Raw genomic sequence first — 9,700 nt, forward strand, 5'->3', positions numbered from 1 at the left:
ATCAACCAACCAACCCTAGACAGGTCTGCAGAGTTGCCCAGTAACACACAGAATCACGACCAATAATAAATGTATACTGTTTGAAGTTGCCACATTGTTAGGTGGTTTCTTATGCCGTAAAAGCTAACTGACACATCAACTCTGAAACCTCCTTGGTTTAATCAGGGTGCTGGCCGGTATGGGGCAACTGTGTCCAGGGTAGCATTACTTAGTCTCAGAATCATAATTAATTAAATTGCAAGTGACAGAAATCTAATAAAATCTGACTTACTTAAAAAGGGGAACTTATTGGTTCACAGAACCACGCTGCAGCAAGTACAAGAGTCAACTGGGGACTCTTGGTTGACGAGAGCCGGGAATGTGACCTGCATTGAAATGTGCTCTTTCAGATTCAGTGCAGTTGAGTGTGATGGAAACTCTTCTTTAGAAAAGAAAAAAGAAACATCATCCAGGGTAAGTTTACCATATATTCTTATGCAGGGAGGGTGAGATTGATAAAATATTTATTTTGTATGCTCTTTGCTAAGTGGCTCTGCTCTCTGGAAGATTCCCTTTGTCTCATGGTCTTTAGAGCTGACAGCAGAAGGGCAGACCTCACCTGTTGAGGTCCATAGTGGAACTTGTTTGTCTCTCTCTCTCTTTTTTTTTTTTTTTTTTGAGATGGGGTTTTGCTCTTGTTGCCCAGGCTGGAGTGCAGTGGCATGATCTTAGCTCACAGCAACCCCTGCCTCCCAGGTTCAAGCGATTCTCCTGCCTCAGCCTCCCAAGTAGCTGGGATTACAGGCACCCGCCACCACATCAGGCTAATTTTTGTATTTTTAGTAGAGACGGGGTTTCACCATGTTGGCCAGGCTGGTCTTGAACTCCTGACCTCGTGATCCACCCATCTCGGCCTCCCAAAGTGCTGGGATTACAGGAGTGAGCCACCACGCCCTGCCAGAATTTGTTTTTCTTTCTGGGTGCCTGAAATCTGAATCACCTTCCTATATTTTGGGGATCCTCTACCCACTGTGGCAGAACCTGGCCCCCATTATGTAAATGGGAAAGCCCGGATAGCACCTTCCCAGCCTCCCTTGCAGCTGGGGCCTAGTCAATGTGATTTGCCTCTGCCAATCAGGCACCTGCCCTCAGCTTGCAGAGCACCTGTGATGTGAGGTGGCCATGGCTGCTGGGAACCCATTCTGTGATGATGGTGGTCTTGGGCAGCTGTCCCTGGGTTCTGTGTGGGGTCAGCAGCAGAGTTTCTAAGGAAAGCACCCAGTGTTCAGTGTCAGAGGTGCATCTTCAGCCAAACCAGCAGCTGAAGCAGAGATGCTTCCACCAGGCCAGTTTTCAGGCTGCTGAGGGCTGCACTGCCTCCTAGCCTGGCTCCCCTGTCTTCTTCAAGATTCACAGAGCTTTCCAGCACCATTTTAACACATTTTTGTTTGTTTGTTTATATTCCCCAGTCATTAGCTATTGCATGCAACTATGAAGCCAGGATAAAACCACACAGCATCTCAGCCCAGGTCTGTGCTGGTGCGAGCCCCGAAGCTGAACTCAGATTGGGCATTCACAGGCATGGGGATTTTCCTGTAACATGATCCCTTTGAACTTTGCATATTTATTTTGTCTTGAGTGACTGTGGGCTCGCAACCAATGTGAAAAATTGAGTCATGTCATGATTGCTGAACCTTTGCTTACACCCTGAAGCACAGAATCCAGCCCCGTGACTCAGCAAGGTGGACAGCTGTCAGGTCCAAGTATCTTTGCATCCATGGTCATGACCTGAGGAACACTGTCTACACCAGAATCTTACTCTTTTCTATCTGCTCTCCAATGGCCCCATTTGAACTAGTTTGTTTCTTATGGCATCTTGTTAAAACTCAAAAGCAGCAGTACAAAAAAAATGAGAAAACTTTAAAATGTCTTTTTCAAAAATCCAAGATTGTCCAGTGTTCTTATTATTCACTTTTTGTGTAACAAATCACTCTCCAGTTTAGTGGCTTAAAATATAATTTATTATCTCTCATGATTGGGTTCAACTGACAAATTCTCATGTGGGGTCTCTCAGGTTATTGCATTTACATATTGGCTAAGAGAAGAAGCATCTTAAGGCTCAGTGGGGCTGGAAGTTCAAGGTGGCTTCTTCTCTCTCATGTCAGGTGCCCAGCTAAGACGGCTGATTGGCAGGAGCTGGCCATCAGATCTCTCTTTCCATGCAGCCTCTTGAAGTGACCACCTTGGGCTTTCTCACAGCCTGGCTGTTGGATTTAGGGGAGAGCTTTCAGATCCAGCACAGTGCCACTTCCACCATATTTTATTGTTCAAAGCAATCCCAGAGTCTCCCCAGATTCAAGGGCAGAATAACATAGACCCCACATTTCAGTGGAAGGAATATCAATGAATTTGTAGCTATCTTTATTCCTCTACTTGTTGGCGAGAGTTGAAGTCCCAAGAGAAAAACTTGTTATCTGTTGTCTTAACTTGGATTTCCCCAGAAAGGGATACTGAGGCAAAGATTGTGAGTTCAGTGTTACCTGTGGAAACACTAGCAGGGTAGTGAGACAGAGGGGGGCAGAGATCCAGTGAAAGGTACATTATCAAGCAGGTGACTGAGTATAGGAGACTGGGCTAATCCCAGTAGGGAACTCGGACGATATGTGGATATGTGCAGCTATGCTGACAGAGGTATGTGGGAACTGGGATTGTCCACTGCTGCTTCCAGATGTTAACTCCCTGGCACTTCCGGCCACTCTGACATGTGTGTTCAGAGAAGATTCTGGGAGTGAGCTTTTCAGGTGGAGAGAAGGCAGACTTAGAGCTGGAAGCTTTCGGTTGACAGCATTGGGTTGGGGCATGTTGATGGGCCACCGGCCATGTCTGCACCCTAGTGGCTTCCCTCAAAAAAGGGGCCAGAGGGACGTATGCCACTCTTTAACATTTTTCTTCTTTCCCTTTGTGACTTTGTTCTCCCCTTTTGGAAACTATCACTTGGGATTCTCCAGTTTCACCATTTATTGTTTCTGCCACAGAACTTGTTGGTTATAAGTTGCAGACCCAAAGGCAGACCTGCTTATGATTAAAAATAGGGAAATATTGGTTTATGTCTCCAAATCATAGTAAGGCAAGAGATAGAAGAAGGCATCAGGGACAGTTGGGTCCAGAAATCAGTTACTGTCAGGCCTCTTACTCTTTCTGTCTCTTATTCTCACTTTTCTGCACTTCTGCAGTACTCTCAGACCTGCTTCTCCACAGTGTGGAAATGTGTTTGAGGGCCTCTCAGGGCTCATATCATCCAAGCCTTGCTACCAAAAATGAATTCGAAGTTCCAAGTTTTAAAATTCTGTGGAATAACTCAGACTGACACAGCATGGCTCACTTACCCAGCTCTGAAATCAATGGAAGGCAGGGGTGGGAGAGGAGTGAATTATGAATGATAGTTTTCCTTGGAACTCTGCCATTGTAGGGGCTTGGGGGCACTATTTCCAAAAATAAGGGAGGTACCTTACCTGGAGTGGTGGCCATGATCATCAGAGGAGCTTTCGTCTTTAGACGAGTGGCTTATCAGAAAACCTTTCTCAAACTCTAGTGGGTCCCATCAGACCTCCTGGCCATCCTCTGGAGGGTGTCCTGCAGAGCACAGAGAAGCAGAGTGAATAAAAGCTCAAAAGTATCCAAGAGAAAATACATGTTTGAGAAGATGGCCTGTTTGTTGACCAGGGCAAAGGTTTCTTCACAGCTTCATCCTCTACCTTTCCCACCTTCAAAGCCAACTTGACTCTTTTTGTAAGAAAAGTGTGGAGTCCCCTGCTTGAGGAGTGGGTCATTTGTAAGGGGGAAATCTGCATAGGGCCCTAATTGTGCCCTCACCCTCTAGGGAGGCTGTTGGGGACCCCTGGCTCACAGCAGCCCCTCCCTCTTTCAGCAATGCCCCCACTGGTCTCCCAAGGGGGGCAGTCATGTGACATCATGCAGGACCCTACGTGGTAGTTGATTGACCCAGGGAGGGACTCATGACCCAAGCTGGGTCTATCAGATTCTCTTTCTTGGAAAATTTGAATTTTGGAATCTGAACAAGATGAAAACTATGAGTTTTGGCAGTCAACATGCATCCCAGCTAAGTTTTTCTATTATGTATTGGCTATGTATTGTGAACAAATCCCGACTCCAGGCATGCTGGAGAGAAATGATTTTTTCACCCAACTTTGAGGTCTTGAGTTTCTTGAGTGAAAGGGATGCTTGGAATGTATGAGAAAGGATGCTAAAGAGGTGGAGAAAGACGATCAAGTGGGGTGGAGTATGTATAGAATTGAAGAGATTCTGGAACCTTAGATAGGGATACTCCATCATGTTTCCTGTTACTAAGGACTCAAATAAATTGAGAACTCAGTGACCACTGGCACTTGGCAACTTGGTCAGAACAAGTTCTGCTCCACAGGTACCTGCATTCTCCTTTCCTCACAGGACTGCACTTGCTCGGTGGACTTTTGAGCAAAGCATGGTGGCAGGTACAGACCACAGCCCTGGGCTCCAGAGCCTGCCTTTCCCTTCACCTGGAGATCAACCCTAAAGTTCCATTTTTCCAGACAGAGCAACCTGGCTTGAGCTCCATCTTCAGCACAATAACGTAAGTGGACTCATCATCCCATGTGCCTCTCCCTGGGATCCTCAACTATTCTCAGGGATGGCCCCAGCAGCCTGGCTGGCCCAGTGTGACTCTTGCCCTGCAGTCATATGTGTTTGAGTCTAGGCTAGTCATGTGACCTAAGCCTGGCCTGTCATATCCTCTTTAGCAGAAATTTTAATATGAAGAACTAACTGAGGCAGGCACTGGGGTGGCTGGAGCATAGCTAAGCTGATGGCAGCATTTGGAGGGAAGAGTTTCCTTTCTCTGCTGAGCTTTCTGGTTGCTTCCCACCTCACTGGGGTGCTCAGTTCTTCCTGGAAATCATGAGGTGTCCACTCACCTTTTGGTAGATCCTATTTGTTGCTTAGATATTGCAGTTAAAGTTAAGCAGTTGGTTTCCACTGGTTGCAGGAAACAGAACTTCAGTGATTATACTCACTTGCTTTTTTACCCCAAGTTATGAGGACACTTAAGTCCTTTACATTTAGTCACAAGCAGAAGGAAAGAGGAGGCTGGTGATGAGTGACAGGTTTTCTTTGGAGGGGTAGGAGGATACTAGTGACTCCTTAATTCAAACATTTGGAAATTCCCATTTTGTAGCAGCAAAGCTCAACCTAAATAACTTTTTGGACATTTCAAGAAACTCTAAATAATGCAGAACAATAAAATGCTTTGTTTCTAACCAGCACTCAATCTTGCAAAGCCTGGTGTTCAAAAGAGATCAGTGAGATTTAAGAGTTTTAGCTGAACTCTGGATCTATACAATTTTGAACGTCAGAAATTTCAATCCCTTCTGACCTTCTAAAAAGAATATCCATCTGGGACCATTCAGCAAAGAAAATGAAATTCTAGCCTCCAGGCAGTTCTGCATCTGCAGGCATAAGAAGCATTTTTCCTAACCATTGTGCTTTCTTGGGTGGCTTCGAGCCCCCATGCCCCAGGACTGTCCAGCTGCGCGAGTCAGCCTGGAGTGTGCTCCCTGTTCCACCTGAAGCCATGCAGGCAAAGGCTGCAGCATGAGGCTTCCCAAGCTGTGTTCAGATGCTGTGCCTTTCCTCCCATCTCATCTACAGGTCAAGCCCAGGTAAGATGAAGGCCCTGCCCTTTGCAGGGACCTTGTGAGATGCAGGAGCAGCTTCCGCAGAGAGATGCAGACACTGAGGGCCCGTGTAGCTGAAGCCTCGGAAGCTGGTCCACCATGTTCTGCCAGAACAGGGGAATCGTCATCCTTAGAACCACCCGGAAGCATGAGTTGTCAGATGGAGACAGGGCCTCATAAATCATCCAGCACAAACCCCTGGTTGGACAGCAGGTAGGGTGGCAGCCCTGACACTCACAAAGACTGCCTGGGGCTGCAGCTTATTAGTGGTGCCTCGAAGTAGCTGGAATCTGGGTGTCCCCTGGAGATCTTTCTACACCTGCCAGCTTCTTTCATGGTGCTGTTTGCCTGTTGGTGCCTGTTGAGGGCCCCTGGTGAGGGAAAACGGGGGCTCCTTATTCCTTTCCACTCTGTGTGAATTGATTTTCCCAACTAAGCCCCAAGTTCCAGTAACTTACTGAGTTGATGGAGTCACTGGCTATTTTAAACTATCATTTTCATCTGAAGCATTTCGCTCTTTAAACTGACATTTAAATACATATTCAGACATGGGCAGCCTTCCCTTAGTGCCCAGGAGCCGGGCTGGACCCATGCATAGATGCTCCTTCTTTGCCCCCATACTGGAAACCACGAGACACACACTCCATGCCTGCTGAGAGGTGAGGAAAACAACTCCAGAGAGTGTCAGAAATGCACATGCAGACACACACAGGACCGGGTCCCCTCGGTTGAAGTCAGCTCCTTTAGAGCAGATGCAGGAGTGCTGGGATCTGGCGGGGACACAGGACAAAGATGGCCTCTCTGTTGTAGTCAGGGGTCATCCACAGGGAGCAGCCTGTGCCAGTGCCGTGGGGTGGGAAGGGATGTGGCCTGTCCCAGGAATAAGGGGAAGCCTGCGGACTCAGTGCCAGCGAGCTGGGCACTGACTGGATAAGGCTGTGAAGTAGCCAGAAGCTAGTCTAGGAAGGCCCTGCAGACAGGACACGGGCTGTCCTAGAGCCGAGGTCAGCACCCCCCTCTTCCCACCTCCTGAGCATGCTGCTCCTCTGCAACTTCCTGTGCTGAATGTGTCTCCCCTGCAGGCCTCTCAGCACGTGGCCTGAACCTAGGGTGCAGTGGCTCTTCTCTCTCCTCATTGCCACTTCCACACCATTCTCCCTCTTTCTTAAAATCCCAGCAGTGAGGCTCAGGACATGAGCCATACCACCTGCTGCCCCTCCTTAGGCAGTTGTCTATAGACCTTTTCCTTTATTCCTTGGAGGTTTCAGCTTCCCTGACAATCCAGTTCTCCACATGGAAGACCACGCAGAGGCTCTGTCCAGTGCCCTAGCCTCACAGCTCCTTATCACCTCCATAACAAAGCCTTGCCCTCCACTCACCACAGCCACTCATGCTGCCCAACCCCCCAGACTTTGTCATTAGCAAACAAAACAGCGAAACTTCTATCATCTGGACTCAAAGCAGCCCACATCCTTACCACCTCTTATCTTAATACAATTTAATAGTTGCAGAAAAATGTCCTCCACGCCAAAATTAAAAAAAAAAATTAGTTGTACACACCCAGGGCAAGGTAGATTTGGCTAAACAGAAATCTAAATGACATAAGCTGAAATAAGCAAAGGTTGTGTTAATGGAAATGTTCAGTATTGGAGCAAAGACAGAAATCCTGCTGTAGTGGAACTGGAGAGGCAGGGTCACAGCACCATGCCTGTTTTCCGATAAGACTATGGAGGTGAATCCTCTTCAGGAATGTTGGAAGTGTAGACGTCCAGGATACCTGGTGGGTGAGGTGAGTTGATCCTGGAGAAATGTAGTCTCAGTGGCAATGTTGGTCCTGAGGCCATTGGCCATACTGTTAAAAAAAATTCTGATCTTTGACCAACTCATTGCTCATAAAAACCTACTTTTTATGAGAAGTTTGTAACTTCAGAAAAAAAGTCTAAAGATTTGGTAGCTTTAATTGCTTTTGCCCATGACTACCATAGGGGCCCCTTGGGTTCACTACAGGCCTCACCCTGTACCCTCCCCCACCTCTACCCAACTCACTCCTCCTGTTTTCTCCTCAGTCTACTCCAATTGAGTATCCATGCCCTCCATTCAACCAAAACTGCCCATTTCAAGGTTACTATTGATGGCCACACTGCAAAATACAGAGCTGAATGCTCAGTTCTCACCTTACTTGAAGTTCCTGCAATGTTTTTGTTGTATTTGAGCCAACTAGCAATTATTATATGCAATTGCTCCCAGTGTGAGGAAGGCAATGGGAAGAGGTAACCAAGAAGTACAAAACACTTTTTGCTAACTAACCACACATTTATTCCCATTTAACAAGTTAATTAAGCAATTAATAGATAAAGCAATTGTGGTTCATTCAGCAGTCAAGCCATTATGTGAGCTAGCTTCCTGCCTTGGAGCTAATTTCCTAGGTTAGAAGGGCAGCACTGCCTCCCCCGGGGATTCGTCCAGTTGGTCAGGCTCTCCTAAGGCCTGCAGCCTCCTGGCTACCCACCGCCAACATGGAATTGACTTCTGCTGGATGATACCTTCATTCCATCTCCTCAAGAAAATCACATAGTGACGACTCTGTGCCCTCCAGAGAGGTGCCTGGAGACCAAAGCTTGTCTTGGTATTTTGGTTGTAGACTGAGTTTTTGTATTAAATATTTGCTGCTTTGGCTTTTCTGTTTGTTTGTTTTTGTTTTTTTTACAACGTTTTTTATCCTTGCAGAGTCTCAGGGTGAAATGTCGGAATGATGGACTACGCGTCTCTTCTTCCACACTCACAGCCAATCTATGAGCAAATTTAGAACCTCTCCTTTCAGCACAGCTCCGGATTGTGGCCACTCCTCAGAGCCTTCACCACCTCCACATGGGTCCAGCAAGGCCATCCTTTTCGGGGCGATGGCAAAGACCTCCCAGCTGCTTTCTCTGCACCACCCTTGCCACCCTTTCCTCCCAGTCATGCCAGGGTGGGCTTTTGTAATGTAAATTTTAGAGTTCACTCCCCTGTTCAAAACCCCATTCCAGGGTAAAAGCTAAAGTCCCCCCATCTGCTTCCACCCAGGGTGACTCTCCAACCCTCCTTCACACCCCTTTCTCACTCTGTTTCAGCCATGCTGACCTCTGTGCCTCGCAGCATTTGCCCTTTGCCCTCTTGGCTTCCTCTGCCGAGAATGTCCCCACCAGCCCTCAGCCTGGCTCCTGTTCTCTCTGCCTTCTTTCCACACACCCATCTCTTCCTTCCCATTTGCCCTGCTGGGTTCTCCCACAGCACCCACTTTCTCAGCCCCATGCACTTTACTGAGCCATTTGTTATCTGTTGCCCCCACTGTAATATCAGCTTCACAGGTGAGGGGATTTTTGTTTTTTTTCCCCCACTTTTGCATTCCCCAAGAAAGTAACAGTGTCAGATACACAGTAGGTGTTCCAAGGTGCCCGTTGAATGAATGGGGAATGAGCCTAGCTGTTTGGTGTGTTCCTTGTGAGCCTTCTCTTTGTGTTTGAATATGTTACCAAATCATGGCAAGGATAAAGTCTGTGTCTTTTAAACACTGGTGTTCCCTTTCGTATCTGATCATTCATCCCGTAGAATTTGGTGTAGGTAATCACTGGTTTCCATGAAATCTCTCCCAATACTAATGGCAAACACTGAATTCTCAAATGGTTTTCTACCAACTGACTAGGAGAGATATACTAAATATCATACTAAGTTTTAGCTTATTTGCTTTTTGTCATATGTAAAAGCCAAAGTAGTTTAAACCTAGTCAAACAAAATCCAACCTCTGTTCATGTTTTCTTCTACTAATTTCAATGTAGTGCTTGGTAATAATTAGCTGTATTAATTGAAGACTTTCAGGAGACTTGATGGTTAAGTCCTGGTGTCCCACATAGCTGACCTAGCATAGCAATGGCTATGGTGGGTTTGACACAGAGTGTGGGCTTGGGGCTAGAAACAACGTGTGGCTGCTGGCTTCATTTCCTTACTATTAATGA

General features: G+C 46.9%; 1 long non-coding RNA gene across 1 annotated transcript; it reads left to right on the forward strand.

Moving 5' to 3' along the window:
• Window positions 1-207: 207 nt before the first annotated feature.
• On the forward strand, window positions 208-8,925 carry LOC117068211. The gene is made up of 4 exons (XR_004431025.1): window positions 208-453; window positions 4,447-4,609; window positions 5,683-5,921; window positions 8,436-8,925. It is a non-coding gene; the product is annotated as an uncharacterized LOC117068211 (long non-coding RNA).
• Window positions 8,926-9,700: the final 775 nt, after the last annotated feature.

This window comes from Trachypithecus francoisi, unplaced genomic scaffold (assembly GCF_009764315.1).
Source record: "Trachypithecus francoisi isolate TF-2019V2 unplaced genomic scaffold, Tfra_2.0 Lachesis_group21, whole genome shotgun sequence".
In the NCBI taxonomy this organism is placed as follows: Eukaryota; Metazoa; Chordata; class Mammalia; order Primates; family Cercopithecidae; genus Trachypithecus; species Trachypithecus francoisi.